Source organism: Rhincodon typus, chromosome 7 (genome assembly GCF_021869965.1).
Source record: "Rhincodon typus isolate 14 chromosome 7, sRhiTyp1.1, whole genome shotgun sequence".
NCBI classification, from domain to species: domain Eukaryota; kingdom Metazoa; phylum Chordata; class Chondrichthyes; order Orectolobiformes; family Rhincodontidae; genus Rhincodon; species Rhincodon typus.
This window is the reverse complement of record NC_063338.1, coordinates 57,164,064-57,188,331: the sequence shown is the minus strand read 5'-3', so window position 1 is coordinate 57,188,331 and position 24,268 is coordinate 57,164,064.

The window sequence follows — 24,268 nt, the reverse complement described above, 5'->3', positions numbered from 1 at the left end:
CAGAATAATTGACTGAGCTGTGTGGGGAAAATTATTAGTTACAAATGTACATTTTCATTTTATTGTTAGGAGAAAGCAATAATTCTTTATTGGTTTTCAACACTCTGAAGACTATTTGCTATATTAACATGCAAAATAGGTGTCCTGTCAATGAGCTGCAAAAAATCCAACGTTTGGATATACGTCCCTGAATATGAACCATTACTTGTTGTTTTTTTTAAAATATGGTTTATCTATTTCTTGTTGGTTTTTGATGGCTACTTAATTGGAAATCCAAAACAAAACCTGCGTGGCTTAACTTCAGAGGAGCTCCGAATCAAGCATGGCTATGAACCAAACCCCAAAATTAATTGAATTTAGATGGAAAATCTTTAGTTGTATGGCATTACACCCACATTCAAGGCAGACCTATTATGGAGAAAGCAAGGTTAAGAATTGTCTTCAGGCTTGGGCCTCGTTATTATAATGTTTATTTCGTATTAACACGAAACACCGTGAAAGGGGGAAAGAACAGTATTAAGTTTCCGGTAATTACTAGTCCATATAGTCAGTGAACATGTTTTGATAGTGTTTTAATAATATAATTATGAGTATTAGTTTGAACATAATTGTATAATACACCAAATATGTGTACTAACTTGAAATGTAAAATGGAACAAATATGGTTAGATAGAAATATGAGTAAATGGGTAAGCTTTTGATTGAGAGCTTGCTATCTGTAAAAACTGCATTGAAACCATTGTTTTTGTGGCAAAAATGTGACTTATATGCCATTTTGATGTGTACACCTCCCATATGCATACTTGCATGAATAAATACTTGAAAAAGAAACCTGAGTCCTGTCTGGTCTAAAGAGGGAGTAAGGGATTAAAAGCACCTTTTTGCATGGTATTCCGAGATATATCAGGTTCTAATCTTATAGTCACTCTATTGGAAGACAATTCCATTAACCCTACCATCTAATGTGTGTCAATTTGCTCCACATGCTTCTCTGCACCTGTTTCCAGCATTCACAGAGCCAGACTTCAGGCTCCTATCTAAATGTTCCATGTGTTTCTCTCTCTTTACTCTGCCCACATGGAGCTACTAATGTCCTTTGAGGAACAATTCCACAATATCATTACAAGGTTGCTTCAAGGTTCTAAAATCCTTACAGAGCAGAATGTTTTGGTGCCTCTCTCAGAAAGTTATTGTAGACGACATCTGTATTCTGCATGGTTATATAGCTAATCAAATTGGGCCAAAGGAAGTAATCTGCCCTAATGAGGTTTAAGCGTACTTGATTTGTAATATTGTGGATGCTTATATTGTAGATCAGAAAGGTAAAGGCTGGAGTCATCAAAGATTGGAAAATTTGGAATGCTGATGAACTGGCCTGCTGATCCTAGTGCCCAATCCTCCAGTGTGCACTGTTGCCAAGAAAGAAACCTTGTCATCATAGAATCATTGAATCCCTACATTGTGGAAGCATTCAGCCCATCAAGTTCACACTGATCATCTAAAGTGGATCCCATGCAGACCCACCACCCCGTGTTATCCCTGTAACCCTGCATTTCCCATGGCTAATTCACTGCACCTACACTTCCCTGGACACAATGGGCAATTTAACATAGCCAATCCACCTAACCTGCACATTTTTGGGCTTGTCATGACACAAGTTTGCAAAATATATTTTATAATCACTTTGTTTGCAAGCAGCCTGAAAGTTATATTAAAATCTGACTACTAGAACCCTCTTTCCATAAATGATATTGACATGGTATCACTATCCATTATTGTACAAGTGAAGAGAAATTGTGCTTAAGAGCCAATTTAATTTGATTCATCCTGTTGACAATAATAATTGAGGACTAAATAAGTGTAGTTTGTTTAGCATCAAAGAATAGGTCAAGATTGCAGATCTAATGACATTAAATAGAAAAGCCAGAGTTGTCGACTGGTGATTTATCAGTACATGCAAAGAAACATGGATCAATACAGAACTGCTATTGCTATTGCAACTGCCTACAGATGCACAATAAATTGAAGTGTCACTTACAACCCAGGACCAAAGCAGTGAGCAGTTAATAAGCCAATTGTGATTAATTTTAAATACTGTTCAAATCTCTAATCTATTGATGGTCTAATGGAGCATTAATTAACTGTACCATAGTGCTTCAGTACTGTAGCATTTGGTTAACCACTGGGGAAAGATTTGAACTAATTTTGTAGGAGATTAAACACCAGAATAAAACATTAGGGAGGATAAGAAATGTGTACAGAGAACTGGAAAGGATAAATAGTACCAGAGTCAAGAACAGTCCAGAAAAAGAAAGTTCAAACAAGGGACAAGTACAAGATGTAAAATTCATGTAGGATTCACAAATGTAGATGTACTCAGAATTAAAAACAGACTTGGATACACATGAGGTATGGCTATTGACATGTATGTGTAGAGTGATGAGGTCACATGAGGAACCAGAACAACAGGGGGTCATTGAAGATTGGGAAAGCATTAAGGAAGGTATCTGAGAAGTGTTTAAAATAGTGAGGCGATTTCTTGTGAAGAAAGGGAGGAATGTGACATGATGATTGATTGAGATAGGACAGCCAGTTAGGAAAAGAGGAAAGTTTAAAATTAGATGGAAGAATGTGATAGAGAGAGACTTAAGTGCAGCTGTTTGGACAGAAGAAAAAGTGACTGAGAGGAGGAAATGAGAAGGGTGACCAAAGAGCATTGAGGTGACCCTAAGTAAGGTGAGATATGCTAAAAAAAGAGAAAAGGATTAAAAATAAGATTCACTTGAAAGTTCAGCACTTGAATATTGCTGAAAAGAGAGATGGTTTGGAAATTTCCCCTTGCTGGCACATGGTATGGTGTGAACAATAGCAGGATTTTAGTGGAATATGATAAGAATGAGAAAATAGAATATCAATGTCAAAAATATACTTATGATCTTTCACTGAAGCCTTAAATACCAACTCCAGAATATTGCCATTGAGGAGCAACTACCTTATTTTCATGCAGTTGCATCTCATTAAAGCACCCACTCACTTCATTATACTGGGATGCTGAGGGAATGTTGACATTGATATTGCGTAGTCAGAAATAATACAATAGTACCTCATATTGAACTGGGATCTCTGGAAGGGGGACTCCAAACATAACACAGTAAGTTGGCCTCTCCATGGGAGGGTGTAGGGCCAGCAAGGACATGGGAATACCCAACAGTCATAGGCTCTGGGGGTAAAGTGAGGACCTTAGTTGCTATAAAAAGAGGGTCAACACAGGGGGGAGACTGAAAGGTCATAGGGCTTCAGGAACAGCAACATAAAGGGAACATAAAGAATGGAGTAACATTCTAGCATCATAGGCAAATTTCCAGGTCATTACATTGAATTAAAATTTGAACCTTGTCTTGTTGGATTAAAGTTCAACTGCATAGTAACTACACAAAATGACAGATACAATGTGGAAAGTGGGCAGAGTAAATTATTGCTTTTTTTCAGTGGTGGAGCAAAATCTTTGGTATTTGAGGCCCTGCTGGGGAACTGCAGTAATCAAGCCTCCACGGATTCAGTAATGTGAGTTCAATTTATCCATCATCAGCAAGTTATTCATTGTCTATGAATGCTCATTATAAAATATGGCCTCAAGCAGTCATGACCATTATATTGCGTGGGCTAATTGCCTTTATTACATGTCAGCTAAGTACATGTAATCAGCCAAAGGCACTTAAAAACAGTATCTGTGTGTCTCATTTCACAAACACATTATACAGTTAGTACTGGAAGGAAGATCTTACTAGCTGTGACCTTCACGTATTGAATTGTAAGTATGCAAGGACACCACCTGTGATGTAGATGAGAGACTTTATGGGGTAGGTGTGCTAAACTAGGCATTTAACTCATTTCCAGGGTAAGTTTCCTGGTAAGTGCTGCAAACCTTTCCAGGTATCTGAACCTGAGCTCAGTCCGCCGCGCAGCAGAAATCAGTCCAACAGAAGTTTAAATCTCTCAGGCAAATTCCTCATGTGTGTTGTGTGTCAGGACTTCTGGGTTTCCGACACCCATCTCCCAATTTACCTCTCATCTCAAATGATCTGGATACGAGAAGATTTGGACAATTAACGTTGTTTCTCTCTCAAAAGGTATTGCTAGATCCACTAAGCAGTTTCACTTATTTTTGTTGATTTTATTTCAGATATTTCCATACTGTCAGTATATATTGTTTATTGTACTTACTGTTTTAACAAACCGGCCATTATTGTAAAATAGCATCAATGTGATGGAATCTAAAGACTCAGCCAATTACAATCCAAAAGACAATTTAAAATTCATTCCTTTATATAAATTTATAGCTCAGCTGTGACCCTGGAAATTTGAATGGAGCTTTGGTTGCTACAATTAGCCTGGAGATAGCAGGTGTAGCACAAAGTGCATTTTTTATGAACACTGTACAACAATGACAAATTGAAATCTATCAGGGCAACCGCATTGTTAAAAAGTGATCAATTTGTGTGTCCTCAGAGGGAAAGGCGCAAGGAAAAGACAGATTTTACAATGAAGTTCCACTGGCATTGCTTGAGCCAACTGAAGTGGAAAATGCCTTAAGGACCCACTGTCTTTGGCTCTTTGCTAACTCTGCTCCTTTTCAAGTTTTCTGTCTGCAGTGACAGGGACAGCGTGGTGAATTCACAGATATGTGTGGAGGGTAAGGGGTTTAGGGAGGGACGAGAGTATATCATTACCCAGTGTGAATAACTGAAAAAACACACCATGCACTGGAGTATTTGAGGAATAAAATAGTATTCCTCAAATTATTTTAAGCAATTTTGAAAAAATCAATTGTACTTGGGATGTGAGCATTTATTGTTCATCTCTAATTGTCCTTGAACTGAATGGGGTGTAAGCTATTTCAGATGACAGTTACAAATCAATTACATTGCTGTGGGCTGAAGTTGCATGCAGCCAGACTAGGTTAGGTTGGCAGATTTTCTCTCCTGCAGGATATTAATGAACTAGTGGTCATTTTACAAAATCCAGTTGCTTCATGAATATTATCAATGATACAAGCATTTTGTTCTAGATCTATTAATTGATCAAATTTTAATTTCCCTAACTGCCCTGTGGGGTTTGAAGTCTTGTACTCAGAACATTATGGTGAACCTCTGGGTTCTGCTCCGTTTTATTTGTGCCACTTTCACAGATTAATATCCAAACTCCATCAACAATCTCATGTGAAGCGTGACCTAACCACCCATTATCCACTGAGAAGGTAGTGCAATTATCTGCTGAGACTCCTAATCCAATAACAGTACCGCTGTACTATCATTCCTAAATCTAACTGACTTGTTCTGAATAAGTGTCATATTAGACTTGAAATATTAACTCTTTTTCAATCTCCAAAGATGCTGCCAGACTTGTTGAGTTTCTCTAGTTCATTCTGCATTTATTTCAGATCTTCATTATTTGCATCCTTTGCTTTTATCTAGTTACATTAAATCTTGTTTTGCAAAGCTCTAGACTGGTTGAGAGATAGTAAGAACTGCCAATGCTGGAGTCTGAGATAACACAGTGTGGAGCTGGAGGAACACAGCAGGCCAGGCAGCATCAGAGGAGCAGGGAAGCTAACGTTTCGGGTCGGGATCCTTCAGGGTCGAAACGTCAGCTTCCCTGCTCCTCTGATGCTGTCTGGCCTGCTGTGTTCCTCCAGCTCCACATTGTGTTATCTAGACTGGTTGAAGTTGTTTATACTTGCAGACTCCCTTCTGAATTTGATCTTCCAATACAGGAATTCATTTGATCTTGATCATCTTTGAATAATCTGAAAGTGTACTTCTGAAAAATCATACTTATTTTAATACAAAAGCAAAATACTACAGATATCTGATAATAGAAAATATTGAGAATACTCAGCAAGCCAAGCAGCATTTGTGGATGAAGATCGCTGATCCTTCATAGATTCTGGTAGCCTGCAATTTCTTCTCAGTGGAGCAGTGTTGATCTTCACTGCTGACTGGCAAAATCCTTTCTCTTCATTCAAGGGATTTGGCCACCATCATTTGCCGATTCCTAATTGTACCCAAGAAGGTAATGGTGAACCATCATCCTGAATTGTCATAGACCATGACATGCAGGTATGTCAAATAAGCCTTCCAGCCCAAGCATGAATGTTGACCAGGTCTTGCTACAATGGACACAGTGTCTAAGGAATTATAAATGGTTCTTAACTGTGTGTAATCATCAGCAAACATCCCATTTCTTGACATTCATTGCTAATGATTAAAGAAGCCTAGTTAGTTTAGTTTGTTTCTCTCTCCATTAAAAAAACTAGATTATTATTTTAGTGTTACGTAGCTCATATTACAATCCTGATGCTTAACTTACGTTTAGTGTAAAAATACTGAAAAAATGCCCAAAACAAATCAATTATGCCACCACAGCATATATGCTTCCTATAATTTTAGCCTTCATAGATGAATTTTATGCTTCTTTGCCAATTAGTTTATGCTGAAATTATCAGTCCAATAACACTGAACTTAAACATAAATTCTAAAATTAAAACCAGATTTAAGTCTTGACTGAGTTCTGTAAGAAAATGATGGGCTTTTTTTTTAAAAACAACTCACAATTGCCTTATCTCCAAAATAGTAAGGCTAAGATTGATTAGATAGAGGATTAACTAAAATAGAATTATAAATAAAAATATTATAACAGTGTATAAGTGTCATTCAGTGATATTGTTGATATCAAGAAATTATGAGAGTCAATGTAATTATTTAGCTGAAATAGCTACTTGGATAGTTTTAACACTTGAAGTCTTCCATGCACAAATGGAAGACTTAAGTTTCATTTCCTATGAAGAAGTATATTTAGAAACATAGTGCTTGGAATGTGAGCAGGTATTTTCCAGATAATGTATCTAACTATTTTTGATTATTTTTGAGCCTAAGGATCTAACTAATCCTTTGATTGATATCTGACTCCTAAATCTGTTCTGTGTTGATAAAAAGAAAAGGGAAACTGCAAACATGATACGCATCAAAGTATCACACCAGCAATTTTTCCATCATTAACTTTTTAATGAGCAATGAACCTTCTTAATAATTAAAATGCTCAGCTTCTTAGTCTTTATAGTGTTGCATAACTGGGTGTATGTTGGTCAGTGGCTGGCTATGAGCCATGCACTGTGATCAGTTCAGTTTAAAAATGGGAATTTTAAACAGATCAATCACTAAAGAAACAAATGGACCATTGAAGTGAGGAAAAGGTTGTTTGCTGTCAGGAAAATGTAATCTGATTATAAAAATATAAACATTTAACTATTCCATAGTTTTTTTTTACCCAGGACAACATATGCATTAATTGTTAACTGACTGTTGTATGGTACCTTATAACATTTCATGATGGAAACTGTGCTCACTAATTTCAGATTTTTTCTCTAGTCAAAGCACAGACATTTATCAATATTACTATGACTAACATATATAATTTATGTTACACTGAATATCCACCCTTCCTTCCTTTCTTGCAAGTACTGGTACTGTTAGAACAGTATTTCAGTACAGGAGCTGTATTGTGTAATATAATCCCTTTAAAAATATTAAACTCTAAAAATTATAAACATTGCTCTTGCAGTTATCCAAAATGCATCAGTTTTCTGAAGAATCAGATAAATTGACTAGTAATTTAGAAAGAATGGGTGTTTGGAGCGTTGGACAGTGAGTGAGTGGCATGTGGTGAATGCTCCCAGGCAAGTATATAAATGTACCTTTGCGTAAATCTCCTGAAAATCATGTAGGGCTAGAATCACAACATTACCCCACTCCCTTTCAAATTTCTACAGAGTGAGATTGAAAGTGACCAGGGGAACCTCTTAGATCTGTTAGGTAAGTTTATTTTTTAAGTAATTGGATCTCTTTCGCATATCTGGAGGGTTACTTTTTTCCTCTTGCAAGGAGTTGAAAGCAGAGATGTGCATGTTAATAATGGCTTGTGGAGAAAGGAAACAAAGATAATATTTATGGCAGCTGACTGTGACTTGGATGCAAAAGGACAATAAGGAACAGTGTGACAGTTAGCTGTTTAGATGGGGATATGAGGTACCTGCATAAGATAGAATTGATCAGTGTTGTCAGGTTTGTTTCCTGAGAAGTGCTGTGCATGAGAATTGTGCAAATGTCAGAGTGCAGGGTTCAGCATTTGAAAGTGTTATTGCCATTCATCTTTCCTGGGACTAAGTGCAGAAGATTCTGCCCAATGACTCAAATGTTGCTGTAGCAGGCCATCAAAATGTACCTGCCATTAGATTTGTCCTTGCACAGTTTTGAGTTTTTAAATTTTGTTTAAAGTATGTGCTGATAAAAGCACATCCAAAAAATCAGAACATTTAGGACCTGAGTGAACAGGGCAAGCATCTGACTACCTCATTAATCAATTAGCTTGAAGCTTTTTGAAATAAACAGGGAGAGTATTGGGAAGCAGGTTTAAATTAGACCAAGTGGAATCAATATCAGGTCAGGTACAGAAAGAGACATAAAAGGCAGAGCATTTATTGACCTGACCCCGAGCACATAGATCTGTTAGAAAGCATTTCTCAATACAATGTGAAGCTTTAACTCCACAACTGTCAATAATGTCACTGATTGGCTTCCTGCCCAGAGGTTGCCGTGATTGACAGTTGGGACCTTTATTTGAACAGGGAAGTAGTCAGTGATAGCCACAGCAGTAACAAAGTCCACACCAAAGTTGCTGGTTTGACTGGAGGGATAAAGAAATTGGTCACGGGGTAAGTGGTGAATTGAACAGAGGAATATGATGATGGTCAATCTGAGGTGAGATAGGTTGCATGCATTATTTATCTGATGGAAATTGGGAGTCAGAGGGGCGGGAAGACTTCTGGAAATGAGGAAATCATTACCTGGTTGTGGTGGGGCAGAATAGGGTCTGCCGGGTGAATGGAGACTCCATGTTTGTTGATGGGGCTGTGTAAACAGATTGGAGTGTCTGTGGTTGGATCAGGGACCTTGATGTGAAGAGGCCTAGTGGTGTTTAGCAGCAGGGTCGGTGCCTGATGGACAGAGGCAGGTGCCTGGTTTCAGGAGGTTGATGGGAAGGCATTTGTCTCCTCAATCCAATAAGATCTCACTTCAAAGAAGGCTGCTGGACATATCTTTCGCAGTGCAGATCGGTCAGAGGAAGTGAAGCCACACCCCCTTTTCACAGCAGTCAGCTGCTATATTCAGAAATTTAAAGGTCTGGGCACTCAATTTGACAGCTGCTGTCATTGTCAAACTGCATGTATGTGAGGTAAGTGTGATCATAGGGTATCGGCAGGTTAGAGTACCAGATTGGGGGGTGGATACATGTGCTGAATGGGTAGGGTGTCAGTTTGCAATCTGGCAAGATAAGCAATGCAGTATTTAGGGCAAGTGGGGCTGGGTGGGAGAAATCAGGTCTGGCAGCAAGAGATGTAGGGTTGAGTCAGGTCCAGAAGAGACAGTTGAGGTTTAGCTGGGCCTGGCAGGATTGTGTGTGTGGCCAAGTTCTGGGAGAGTTATGTCAGGATCAAGTGGGGGCATGAGCAATTTGGATCAATTTGGATTCAGCGGGTATGCTGGTATCAGGTTGGGTCCGGTGATAGAGGGGTTGGGTACAATCAGGCAGGGGTGGAAGTCGGGGTGATACAGGATTCTGGTGAGTGATGGGGAGTTAGCTCGTTTCTGGTTCTGCAGTAGGGGGCGTGGGTTTGGGTCAGTCTGGGAAGTGTAAGCCTCTGGGGATGGTATCATTAGAGAGTGTGTTAGGTAAGTATAGGACCAGTTTAATAATTTCTCAGGAGTTAGACTATGTATTTAATTGTCTTAATGTTTCAGGAGTAACAAGTTTACTTAATTTCATTGGAACAATCCAAAGTCTTCAATTTAAGTGGAGACTTTTGGAGGAATTCTGGGCATAGATGAATTACCCTGTGGAAAATTCAATTTCCCAGGCAAATTCTTTGGAGTCTGCTATGATGAGGACTGTCTTAATACTCATCTCCCATCTACACTTGAATAACAACTGTCTGACCAGTGGAAAATCTGGGTACTTATATCTTAAATGACAATAAGACTCACATCTAATTTAATGTTGCAATCTACCCCACCACCTTAGATTGGGTTAGTCAACTGCGTACCTTATGACATCAGTTCATGTTGTAAATGTTAAATTGGAGCTGTGTTTGTGTACAAAACCTAATTTCCGAGATTTTACCTTTTTGCCACCCCTAACCCAGAAAATCCAAACCCACCATTTATTTTTAAGTTAAAATCATCCCAAAGGAAAGGCAAGATTAGATTAAGGGAGGAAGGAAAGTTTTTTAAAAGTTTTTAACTTAAAAATGTGCAAAGTCACCAACAACAACTAATAGTCAAATAAATGAGACCCCGCAGCTACAGGAGTTAGTTTTCAGTGGCTGAAGGATAGTAATTGACACTTTTCACACTTTCAACAGTTCTCTTGAGCCTGTAATGGTGAACCTCAACTTGGAGTACTGAGTTTAATGCATACCTATCATGCAAATACAGCAACTACACACCATCTATGCAGTTCAGTGCAGAGGCAGGCAGCGAAGGCAAACTGCAGAGAAATGCAAGATTTGGGACTGACTTTTAATCTTACGTGCTTATTTTGCTGAACCAATTATGTGTAAGTAATAATAAGTGCCATTAAACTCATATAAACAAAAACCTTAGTCAATATTCATGTTTCTAATACACCTGAAAACTAATGTTATAGGGAAAGAATATCAGGATCACCATGTCAGGTAACAGTCTACTTTCTGAGCAATGAATAAACATTTCACTCCAGGTACACTGGGAAACTCCAGCATAATAACAGAAAAGATAATCTAATTCAGCAATGAACACATTTAAACAGATTTGGTAGAAATGCATTGTTTTATTTTAACACATACTAAAGACATGCTGGTATTCTGGTGCAATTTTAGAATGTGTGGTCACTGAAATTGCAGCTGTTCCTGTTTAAGCAGGTAGCCTGAGACTTTATCACTTCTATCCAAATGCAAGATTTCAGAGGCCACATGTTTCTGTTTCAGTATATTGTTTTGGGCTTAACAACATCACATCTCAACAGAACCAAAAAAAAAGTAGTATTGAACCAATTCAGTTGAACATTGTCAGTACAGTAGACTTCAGTTCTTGGAATCCTGTACAACCTCAGCCTATTCTTATCGATCAATGAAAATTTAAAATACAACAAAGTTGTTCCTTTTTACTTTTTCTTTGCTAAAAGTACATTATCTTATAAATTAAAGCAGGGCATTGCCATAAGAAATAGCTTGACCAATCAGAGTTGACCTGCTTTGTTTAATATTTAAACTAAGGTTGGCAGTCAACTGTCAGTCATCACTAACTGCTGCATTTTCCATGAAAATTCTTCTAAAAATCAGAAGTCCTCTTTCAGCTAATAAGCATTGTCAGAGTCATTATCAATGTTGTTGTCTTTTCATATTGGCATTTCTCATGAATTGTCCCGATATGTCCAAGACAAAAAGCTTCTACAAAATGTATTTTTTTTCAGCAATATTAAAGTCCTATGAAACACTGTCTATATAGTCTGATACAAGGATGTAAAATCTGGTCAGGATCAACAATACACTTTTAATGGTCACCATTTAATATCTTAACAGTGGAGTCAAGAAGTAAAAATTCCAGGAAAATACGCTCAGTAGCAGCAGTGTTTACTATCTACAAGATGCACTGCAGAAATTCAACAAAGATCCTCAGACAGCACCTTCCAAACCCACGACCACCTCCATCTAGAAGGACAAGGGCATAAGATATATGGAAACACCACCTCCTCTAAGTTTCCTTCCAAGTCACTCACCATCCTGACTTGGTAATATATTGCAGTTCCTTCACGGTCGCTGGGTCAAAATCCTGGAATTCCCTCCCTAATAGCATTGTGGGTCAACCCACAGCAGGAGGACTGCAGTGGTTCAAGAAGGTAGCTCACCACCACCTTCTGAAGGGCAAATAGGGATGGGCAAGAAATGCTGGCCAGCCAGCGACGCCTGCATCCCACAAATGAATAGAGAAAAAAAGGAAAATAATCACCAAATGGGAGTTTTGATTTTTCTGGAGCTTAGAAAATGGGGGAACAGCAGAAGTATTAAATATCATGAACTTTGTAAGATGCGCAGGTCTCTAATTAATGTAGTGTATTGTTCAATGTTAATACAGGATGCTCTGCTGTTATTCTTTCCTTTACAGAAATAATGATTGGTGTACTTGCAGCCTAAGTGTATATGTGCTTTCTGTCCATCATATCTGGAACTCAGATGACAAGATAGAGTCCAGTAAATAGACACTACTCAAATGAATTTCAGTCACAGTTTTTTCTTTAAGACTTATGTCTTAAGGTATATGTGCAGGGCATGTTGGAAGAATGATTAATAAAGTATGTGGGATTCTAAGCTTTATGAATGAGGCACAGAATACAGAAGTAACAAAGATATGATACATTTGCATGAAACACTGGTTTAACCTTAATTAGGGTATTTGATCTAATTCTGGGTAGCAGTCTTAAAGAAGAATGTAAAGGCATTAGACAGTGTGCAGAAAAGAATCACAGGAAGAGTTCCAGGAGTGAAGAATTGTGGTTAACTATATTGGAGAAGCTAGGACTGTCCACTGTAGAGAAAAGAAAGTTGAGAGGAGATCTAAAGTGTTCAAAGTTATGAAGCGTTTGGACAGAATAGTCAGGGGGAACCTGTTCCCATTAGTAGCAGGATCAAGAACCAAAGGTGATTGGCAAAAGAAGTCATTATGATGTGAGATAATAAGGTGTAGAGCTGGATGAACACATCAGGCCAAGCAGCACCAGAGGAGCAGGAAAGCTAACGTTTCGGGTCTGGATCCTTCTTCAGAAAAGAAGGGTCTAGACCCGAAACATCAGCTTTCCTGCTCCTCTGATGCTGCTTGGCCTGCTGTGTTCATCTAGCTCTACATCTTGTTATCTCAGATTCTCCAGCATTGGCAGTTCCTACTATCTCTCCATTATGATGTGAGGATTTTGTTTTCACACAGCGAGTAGTTAGGAACTGGAATGCACTGTCTGAGAATGTGATAGAAGCAGGTTCAATTTTGGCTATCAAAGAGGAATTGGATCATTATTTGAAGAGGAAAAATGTGAAGGACTGCAGATGAAAGACACAGGAGTGGCATTAATAGGACTGACACGACCTCCTTCTTTGCAATAAGAATTCTATTATTCTTAGGTTATCAGGTGAAGATGCATTGAATCTAGAATTTCTCAAATTTTAGAATACTATGCCATATTAACCCATTTGCTTAGGTGATAGTGAAAAAAACTCATCTACATAATGGGTATATGAAAATTCAATATCCTTTTTTAATTTCATGAGATAACCAAGCCATTGACAGTGGGAGATGTGCATTCGTACAACAGATTGCATTAAATAAAATTATATGCACTTCCTATATTTGGTTTGAGATTGGGCTTGGAAATTCAGTTAAATTGAACAAAACATTAAAGTTTTTATTTAAGATATAATATTAAGAAAAAAAACTATTGTTCTGGTGAAACAATGTGAAATGCGATTCTTCTCCAAAGAACATCAGTAAAAAATACGAGCAAAGAATAAAATTTGAAGCTGTAATTAACAAAGTTTAAGAATATTAGTCACAATATTTATAACAAATTTGTATTCCTAATGTGTACCAAACATGCCAGGTTTACTGCTATGGGTAGAATTTCTGCCAGATCTATTCTGCCATCAATGGACTTATCTACTACTATGACTGATGTTTGCCTTGATTTGAAAAAGGAAGCATTTGCAATTGATTGCCTGTTCATGGAGTCATCAAGTGTATTGAATTATGTCAAGAACTGTGCAAGAAGTCCTTCAATCAGACATTCATCAGTTCAGTCATGAATTCTTTACAATTTCATGTCATGAAATAGACAACATTGACAGATTCAAATCTGTGCCGTACAAATTGCCTCGGTGCTGGGTCCACTGCTTTCTGTCATTTGTACAAATGATTACGCTGTGAATATAGGAGGTATAGTTAGTGAGTTTGCAGGTGACACCAAAATTAGTGATGTAGTGGACAGTGAAGAAGGTTATCTCAGAGTATAACAGGATCTTGATCAGATGGGCCAATGGGTTGAGGAGTAGCAGATGGAACAAAAACAAAGTTGCTGGCAAAGCTCAGCAGGTCTGGCAGCATCTGTGAAGGCGAAAACAGAGTTATCGTTTCGGGTCCAGTGACCCTTCCTCAGAACAAATTGTTTTCCCCTTCACAGATGCTGCCAGACCTGCTGAGCTTTTCCAGCAACTTTGTTTTTGTTCCTGATTTACAGCATCCACAGTTCTTTTGGTTTTTATTTGAGTAGCAGATGGAGTTTAATTTAAACAAATGTAAGGGACTGCATTTTGGTAGGGCAAATCAGGGCAGAACTTATACACTTATTGATAGATCATGGGGACTGTTGCCAATCAAAGACACCTTGGGGTGCAGGCTCTTTGAAAGTTGAGTTACAGGTAGACATATTAGTGAAGAAGGTTAGGGACAGAAAAACCTGCAGATGCTGGAATCCAAGGTAGACAAACAGGAAACTGGAAGAACACAGCAAGCCAGGCAGCATCTGGAGGAAAGGAGAAGTCAATGTTTCGGGTATTACACTTCTTCAGTGAAGAAGGTGTTTGGTACACTTGCTTTTATTGGTCAGTGCATAAAATATAGGGATTGGGAGGTCATGTTGTGGCTGTACAGGACATTGGTTAGGCTACTTTTGGTATAATGTATTCAATTCTGCTCTCCTAGCTTTAGGAAAGATGTTGTTAAATGTGAAAGGGTTCAGAAAAGGTTTGCAAGGATGTTGCCAGTGTTGGAGGTTTGGAGCTATAAGGAGAGACTGAATAGGCTGGGGCTATTTTCTTTGCAGCATTGGAGGTTGAGTGATGACCTTATAGAGGTTGATAGAATCATGAGGGGCATGGATAGGGTGATAGCCAAGATCTTTTTTCCCAGGGTAGAGGAGCCCAAAACTGGAGGACATCGGTTTAAGGTAAGAGGGGAAAGATTTAAAAGAGACCTAAGGGGCAACTTTTTCATGCAGAGGGTGGAGCATGTATGGAACAAGCTGCCAGAGGAAGTGGTGGAGGCTGGTACAATTACAACATTTAAAAGGCATCTGGATGGGTGCATGAATAGGAAGAGGTTAGAGGGATATGGGCCAAATGGTGGAAAATGGGAGTACATTAATTTAGGATATCTGGTCGGCATGGATGAATTGGACCGAAGGGTCTGTTTCCATGCTCTACAACTCCATGACTATGACTCTCAGTTGCTTATCTTCTAAACTTCTGTTACCTGCTATCTATGTAATCAGCAGTTTGGTTTCTGAGAATGAATAAATGCAGAACCATAAAACAGAAAATCTTAAAGATTCCACAGATCTTATAAGTAACAACCTATCCATATATGTAAATCTGGATATGGAAGGGAAGGAGGAACCCATGAAAATTGCAATCACGAGGGAGTCATACTGAGTAAATTGTTAGAGCTAAGTCCTGATGAATTTCATCCTAAAATCTTATAAGAAGTGGTTAGTGAAAAAGTTGATGCTTTGGCATTAATTTTCCAAAATTTGATTCCTGGTTGATATCCTTAGATTGGAAAATAATTAATATAACTCCTTTATTAAGAAAAAGGAGAATGACAGAAATCAGGGGTCTAAAGGCTAGCAAGCTTAACAAGGCACAACTCAAAAATGTGATGGGATACTCTCCATTGGCCTGGATGAATGCTGGCCCAACAAGATTCTTGACGCCATCCAGGATAAAGAAGCCTGTTCGATTGGCAACCCATGTACCACCTTCAACATTTAGTCCAATCACCACTGACACATAGCGGCGGTAGTGTGTACCATCTATAGTGTGTACTGCAGTAACTCTCCAAGGATCCCCAACGACACTTTCAAAATGCAAAGCCTTTACCAGCTGTAAGGATAAGGCAAGCAAATTCAAGGGAACTTCACCACCACCTCCAAGCAACACACCATCCTCACTCTGAACTATATTGTCATTCTTTCAAGTCAAAAACCTGGAACTCCCTTTCCAACAGCACTGTGGGTGTTGAAAAAGTCATCTCGCTACCAACTTCTCCAGGTGGCAAGGCTGGGGCACTAAATGTTGGCCTAGCCAGCAACAGTCATATCCCATGAATGAATTAAAAACATATATGGGCATATTCTGGAGTGATGTCAAATAATTATGTTACTCAAAATATATCTTGTTTCCTGCAAAGTGACAGGAGAGAAGCAGAAGGAGGTCCAAGGGAAATTCATACTCATTAACTTCCAAAAGAGTGAAGCATGTATGATGTAATCTATTCCAGATTCTCTGCTTCTTACTCAGCTTCAGCAATACATTTGATGTTAGGCCTATGTCTCTTTAACACCTGAACAAAATATAAACCCATTAACTTGAAAGTTTCTGACATAGGAAATGTTTTGTAAAATATTTTTGCACCTTCTTGCAATCAGCATTCTCAATATTTAAATAGACAGCTTGCTACAAGCAAGGGAGGATTTCCTTTGCTGTTTGTGGCAGAATTACAAACATTACTACCAAGAACACATTTAAAATTTCACTGCCGCAATAAATCAAGGATGCTCACCCCACAATACGTTAGCCCCCATCATTCCCAATCAGAAGATTTTAACATCATTCTGAGCTCAACAGTGTTTGATCACACTCATTGACAATGCTCTGCATTCCACATTGTTCATTTAGTGATTGCTTGACATCTAGCAATGATGTGTTCAAATTAATGACTCTGAACCAAAATCAAACAATGCTCCAAGGACTTCAATTGCAAACAATTATTTTCCTTTAAAGTGCTCAATGGTATTCAACAGATATAACTGGAAATCAACTGCCAAGGAATTAAGGTGAAACAAAGGTCTCCTTATTCTAGACGTGATCAAAAAGGAGAAAATTCAGTTAAGTCTTAGTTGTGTGCAATTGATTAACAAAGAGAAATCACAATAGTGATCCTTACGTTGTCATTAATATTAGTTAACTTTGTTAAATTTAACTTTTTCTCTCATTCCTCTCCCAGCCCTACCTTCCTCCTCCTTTCATTTCCTCTGGCTGCACATCACACCCCCTCTCCCGAACATTTTTTTCACATCACTCTCTCCAGCTCTCTATCTTTCCTCATCCAGCTTCTCCCTTGCCCACTTCCACTCCCACCTCTCACCACCAACTCTTCTTATCACAGCTGCCTCTGTTCATCCAGGCCTTGTCCTCAATTTCCCTCTTCTTGTCCTACCCCTCTCCTTCTCACTTACACGCCTCCTGTCTTCCCCCACCTCTCCTTGCTTTCCTCATCTCTAGAGATAGTAGGATCTGCAGATGCTGGAGAATCTTCAGAAAAGGGTCTAGGCCTGAAACATCAGCCTTCCTGCTCCTCTGATGCTGCTTGGCCTGCTGTGTTCATCCAGCTCTACATCTTGTTATCTCTTTCCTCATCTCTACTTGTGCATACAACTCCTCCTCCCACACCACTACCACCACCAGCTGTGCTGTTGTTATTCTTCACCCGCTCTCACCTATTAGGCTCATGCCTCCTAATATCACCTTCCTTTTCGCCCAACATTACCCTCAATTATCTCCATCTCCTCACCAACCACCCTCTCCTCACTCCTTCTCATGTCCTGTCTCTCCTCACTAACCCAAAACACCTTTTCACACACCCCTTCTCCTGACCCAAACCCACAAAATCCTCTTTTCCCACCTCATCTTTGGACAAGAAACTGAATTCCAGAGGTGAGGGGAGAGTGACTGCTATGTTTACCTAAGTATGGCAGCAGAAGTCTCCAGCAAAACTGGAATGAATGTGAATCTGGGAGAAACTCTCCACTGGTTGGAGTCATACTTGGCACAGACGAAGTTGATTGTGGTTGTTGGAGGTTAGTCATCTCAGACCCAGGCCATCTCTGCAGGAGTTCCTCAGCTTGGTGTCCTCACCCCAACCATCTTCAGCTGCTTCATCAATGACCATCCCTCCATCATAAGGTCAGAACTGGGAATGTTCACCAATGCTGCACAATGTTCATGACCATTCACGACTCCTCAGATACTGAAGTAGTCCATGTTCAAATGAAACAAGATATGGACAATATCCATGTTAGGACTGGCAAGTGGCAGGTAACATTTGAGCCTCACAATTGCTGGTTCAAATAAGAAAGAATCTAAATATCACCCCTTGACTTTCAATGGCATTGGCAACACTGCATCCCCCATTATCGACATTCCAGGATTTACCATTGACCAGAAACTCAACTGCACTTGCCACATAAACACAATGGTTACAAAAACAGATCAGAGGCTAGGACTCCTGCAAATGAATGGTCATATTAGAGATAGTCAGCATGGCTATTTTTGGGGGAGGTTGTGTCTAACCAATTTGACTGTGTGTTTTGAGGAAATGATGAAGATGATTTATGAGGGCAGGTTAGTGCTTATTGTCCAAATTGATTTTACAAAAGCATTTGGCAAGGTCCCTCATGATAGGCTTGTCCAGATGATTAAATCACATGGGATCCACCGTGAGTTGGTAAGGTGGATAAAAAAATTGCCGTGGTCATTAGAGACAGAGGGTGGTTATGGAGCGATGGTTTTCTGACTGGGGCTCTGTGATCAGTGGTGTTCACAAGGATCAGTACTGGAACCTCTGTTGATTGTAAGATATGTAAATGATTTGAATGAAAATATAGGTCACCCAATGATTAAGTTTGCAGACGACACGAAAATTGGTGGAGTTGTGGATAGCAGGAAGATTATCAAAGGATACAGTAGGATGTAGATCATTTGTAAAGTTGGGTGAGAAATGGCAGATGCAGTTTAATTTGGACATGTGTGAGGTACTACATTTTTGGGAGGCTAAATGCAAGAGGAAAATATATAATAAACGGCAGGAGCCTTAGGAGCATTGATATACAGAGGAATCTCAGATTGCAATTTCATAGCTCCCTGAAAGTGGTAACACAAATGGATAAGGTGGTAAAGAAGGCATGAGGCATGCTTGATTTCATCAGTTAGGTCATTGTGTATAAAAGTTGGCAAGTCATATTGCAGCTGTTAAAAACTTCAGTGAGGCCACATTTGGAGTATTGTGTACCACTCTGCTTGCCACAATAGAGGAAGATTGTCGATGTTTTGGAGAGGGTGCAAAAGAAATTTACCAGGATATTGTCTGGAGTGGAGGGTAGTAGCTGTAAGGAGAGGTTGGACAAGCTTGGATTGTTTTCGCAAGAATGTCAAAGGCTGAGGGGTGACCTGATAGAAGTACATAAAATTATAAGAAGCATGGATAGGGTTGGCAGTTGGAGTATTGTTCCCATGGTCGAAATGTCAAACACTGGGGAGCATAGGTATAAGGTGAGAGGGGGAAAGTTTAAAGGAGATGTGTGAGGAAACTTTTTTGTACAAAGGCTGGAACTCACCTGGAACACACTGACAGGGGAGATGGTAGAAGCAGATATGAAGCAACATTTAAGATGCATTGAAACAGACTGATGAACAGGCAGGGAATAGAGGGATACAGACCATGTGCAGGCAAATGGGATTAGTTTAGAATGGCATTATGGTCAGCGCAGACTTTGTGGGTGCAGATCTGTTTCTGTGCTGTACTACATGTGATGTTTTCTATAAAGATGCCTGCCTCACCTTCAGTCACTCAGTGCAATTGCATCAGTGTAGTGCTTCAGTTGGTCAGTTATGTGCATGTAAACTGCAGTAACATCAGTGACTACAAATTCCAGACTGTGATATTACAGCAGTGTGAATAATTAATGTTAATAATCTTCAAGACATCTGTCTCAACAAGAAATTGATCCTTGTGGTACATTTTACATGAACTAACATGTAGGGTGGCACACACACTTTATTATCCTGACAGTGTCATATTTGATCCACGGCACCATGTCACTCCTCAAACCTTTTATCCTTTCTCCTCAAAACCCATCACCCACTTCTCATCACAGACACTTTTGCTATCTCCTCTCCCATCTCCCTTCAATTTCTCCCCCTCATCTCCCCTTCTCTCCTCTCTCTCTGTCTTCCTTTCCTCGTCCTCTACACCTTCTCATCTCCACCCTAGCCAGCTGGAACCTGGTGGTAGGCTATGCTGGCTCGGATCGATCTGGGACCCATAATGGTTGACAGTGCAGAGAGGAGGCAGTTGAATAGGTAACTGGACTTGGTGAGATAGCAGGCCAGAAAGCTGGTGGCAGGTGAGGGTTCTTGAGAGGAAATGTGGCATAAATGGAAGGGTGACCTTGTTCTGTTGTTATGACCTTTTGCTCTCCTGTCATGCTCTGGCCTCTGAGCTTCAGTGAGAGTACAAGGGACCCAGATCTTGGAGCAGGGTGGAGGTATTTTTATAATACAAATCCAGAACTGGGAAGTGGATAGTAGTCACAAGACAGGGGAAGGGGTGGTGTAGTTCCAAAACAGTAAGAGGGACAGTGTGTGTAGTCCTGAGACTGTGGGAGCAAGAGTGAGTCTAATCATTAGACTGTTGGATAGAGAGGGTTTCAAGACTGTGAAGGAGAGTGAGTGTTGTCCTGAGACTCAGACAAGTGGGAAGGGGGTGCAGGTCAGACACAAATGCCCATGCAGGGACCTTTCTGCCCACCCTACTTTCAGGGTAATCTGAAAGTTGGGGTTGGCTTGACTTTCAGGTACTTTTGAGAATTAAAAGTCAGGTAAATCATTTCTTTAAAGGATTTTTTTATTCACAAGGCATTTTTCTCATCTTTCTTCTTGAGGTGAAAACATTGCTAGGGTATCTGCTTTCTTTGGGTGGGAACACAGCCTGGATGATGTGCGGTGGGGATTCCTACCTGCAGCCTGTTGAGTTTCACATTGTTCACATTGAATGTGAGTTGCAGACAACAGGAATGGCATGGTCTTCTGTATCATCCTGGAACATGTTGAACATCCACGACAAGGATCTCAGCAGTCAGATACTTGAGAATAACAACCAAGTAGCTGAAGCTGTTAGGAAAGGTTTTTCAGGACAGTAACCAGAGAAGGTACAGCGATATATCTCCAAGTCCAGATGGTACATAGTTTAGAGGGGTACTTGCAGCTGGAGATGTTCCCATGCAACAGCTGCCCTCATTTTTCTAACTGGTAGAGGCCATGAGTTTCAAAGATGCAGGTGTCTTGCACAATTGATGGGTTACTAGCTTACATTTTTCATGATGTACTTTTGAATTGATTTCCACCAAACACTTACACCTCCCAATGCTACCACCTTAACTTTGTAATTTACTTTGTTGACTTTTTGCTAATCAGCTTCCCCACCTTTGCTTCCCTGGTGGACCACTTGTCACCTTTTCCCCAAGAGTTGGTCATCCCAGCAGTGCGGACATAGTGCTGCCATGGAATGATCAGAAGGAAGGACAACCTGCCAGTTGAAATGGAATGATGAAGTAAGCACTGGGGAAAATATTTGAAAATACCTGGTAAGATTTATTTGCTGTGGTATGGTGTGAGCCAATGAGCACCTATAGATAACTTCCCCTCATGTTTTTGATTGCAATGAATTGTTACAAGCATCAAAAAGTATATTTTTGGTATCCAAATTCTTTTGCAAAGACTTATTCCCAGCTGATAAGTGGATTTGTTGACTTTCTTGTCTTCTGTAATTCTTCTTGATACTCACATATTTGAAAATCGCACAGCACAGTTTATACTTGTTTTGCCAAATGAGTATAATGATATCGAGGTCCATCTAGTCTAGTAGGCATCACTGCTTCTCACTACTAATGATCACGACTGACCATCTCCGAACACTTCTCAGTTCGACTGAACATTTCTATAAAGCATGGTGTTTTTTATCAGGCTTATTCAATATAACTCCAGATCTCAATGACAACTTAAGCTTTGGCAAGTTTAACTTTTGGGAATGGTGACACCTGGGATTTGTAGCGAATTAATGTTCCTTTTTGTATCCCACTCCTATTGCCATTACATCTTGCTACTTTCGAATTGTATCAAAAGGTTACCATGACTATACAGGGCAATGGGATATGGTTTCTCCCTCAGCCCTGGGACCATTAACAATTCAGCAGGATGAGGGGGCCACTGGATTCGGTGGCTGGATAGAGAAACTTTATAAACATATTGGGTCAGCCACAAACCCCAACATGATCTTCCGGTGCTGTGGTTTGTTGCCCCTCCCATAGTTTAGACCCGATTTAAAGAACAGAAGAGAAGTACAGCACAGGAACAGGCCCTTCAGCCCTCCAAGCCTGTGTTGATCATCATGCCCTGACTAAACTAACAAACAAACCTTCTGCCCTTATTCGGTCTGTATCCCTCTATTCCCTCTCGGTTCATGTAACCATCCAAATGCCTCTTAAATGTCACCAATGTGCCTGCTTCCATTACCTCCTCTAGCAGTGGTTCCAGGCTCCTACCACTTTCTGCATGAAAAAGTTTCCTCGCACATCTCCCTTAAACTTTTCATTCTCACCTTGAACCTGTGCCCCCTTGTAATTGAAACTTCAAACCTGGGAAAAAGTCCCTGATTTTCCACCCTACCTATGCCTCTCATAAGTTTGTAGACCTCTACCAGGTCTCCTCTCAGCTGCCATCATTCCAGTGAAAACAATCCTAGTATTTTAACCTTTCCTCATAGCCAATGCCCTTGAGACCAAGCAACATCCTGGTGAACCTTCTCTGCACTCTCTCCAAAGCTTCCATATCCTTCTGGTAATGTGGCAACCAAACTGCACACAATACTCCAAATATAGGCTAACAAGGGTTTTATATAGCTGCAAACTGATTTGCCAACTCTTGCACACCATGCCCCGGCCAATGAAGGCAAGTATACCATATGCCTTCTTAATCACTTTGGCCATTTGTATTGCCACTTTTAGGGAACTGTGGACCTGCACGCCCAGATCCATCTGTATATTAATATTCCTAAGGGTTCTGCCATTAACAGTAAATTCACACCTAAATTTGATCCTCCAAAATGCATCACCTTGCATTTGTCTAGATTAAATTCCATCTGCATTTCTGTGCCCAAATTGCCAATCTACCTATATCCTTTTGTACCCTTTCACAACCATCAGCAATATCAGCAACTCCACCAATCTTCATATCAACTGCAAACTTACTATTCAGACCATCCACATTTTTCTCCAGATCATTTATATATACTACAAACAACAGAGGACCTAAGGCTGATCCCTGTGGAACGCCACTTTTTACCAGTCTCCATTCTGAAAAACATCCTTCCACTGCTACCCTCTGTCTTTTATGACCAAGCCAGTTTTGTATTCATCTAGCTAGCCCACCCGATTTCCATGTGATGTTATAGCTGCTATCTTGATGGCTGCATTCTTTCTCTTCTTTCTTGTCATTTTCTTTCTTGTTTTCTCTTTTCTTCCTCTTCTAATATTGTGGGGAAGCTGGAGCTGTGCTCAGCGGGTTGTCGGTTGCGGCAGTGGTGGTGGCTGGAGTGAGGACTTCCCACTGTGGGACACCTGAAGCATGGACTCAGTAGATCATTGGGTGTGGTGCCTGGAGCGAGGACCTCTGGTTACAGTAGGCCCAGAGTGTGGAATCAAAGATTTGGCAGATCTTTGGCAGCAGCGCTGGCAGTGTCTAGTACAAGGACGTCTGGCTGTGGTAGAGCTGAAGCGCGGACTCAGCGGGTCGCTGTCCGTGATGGTCCTCGGCAGGTCACTGTGGTGCTCCTTGGCAGGTCACTGTGGTGGTCCTAGGTGGGTCACTGTGGTGGTCCTTGGCAAGTCACTGTGGTGGTCCTTGGCAGGTCACTGTGGTGCTCCTCGGTAGGTCACTGTGTGGTCCTCAGTGGGTCACTGTGGTGGTCCCTTGCGGGCCACTGTGGTGGTCCGTGGCAGGTCACTGTGGTGGTCCTTGGCAGGTCACTGTGGTGGTCCTCGGCGGGTCACTGTGTGGTGGTGCTTGGCGGGTCACTGTGGTGGTGCTCGGTGGGTCACTGTGGTGGTCCTTGGTGGGTCATTTTGGTGGTGCTTGGCGGGTCACTGTGTTGGTCCTCAGTCAGTCACTGCGGTGGTCCTCGGTGGGTCACTGTGGTGGTCCTTGACAGGTCACTGTGGTGGTGCTCGATGGGTCACTGTGGTGGTCCTAGGTGGGTCACTGTGGTGGTCCTAGGCAGGTCACTGTGGTGGTGCTCGGTGG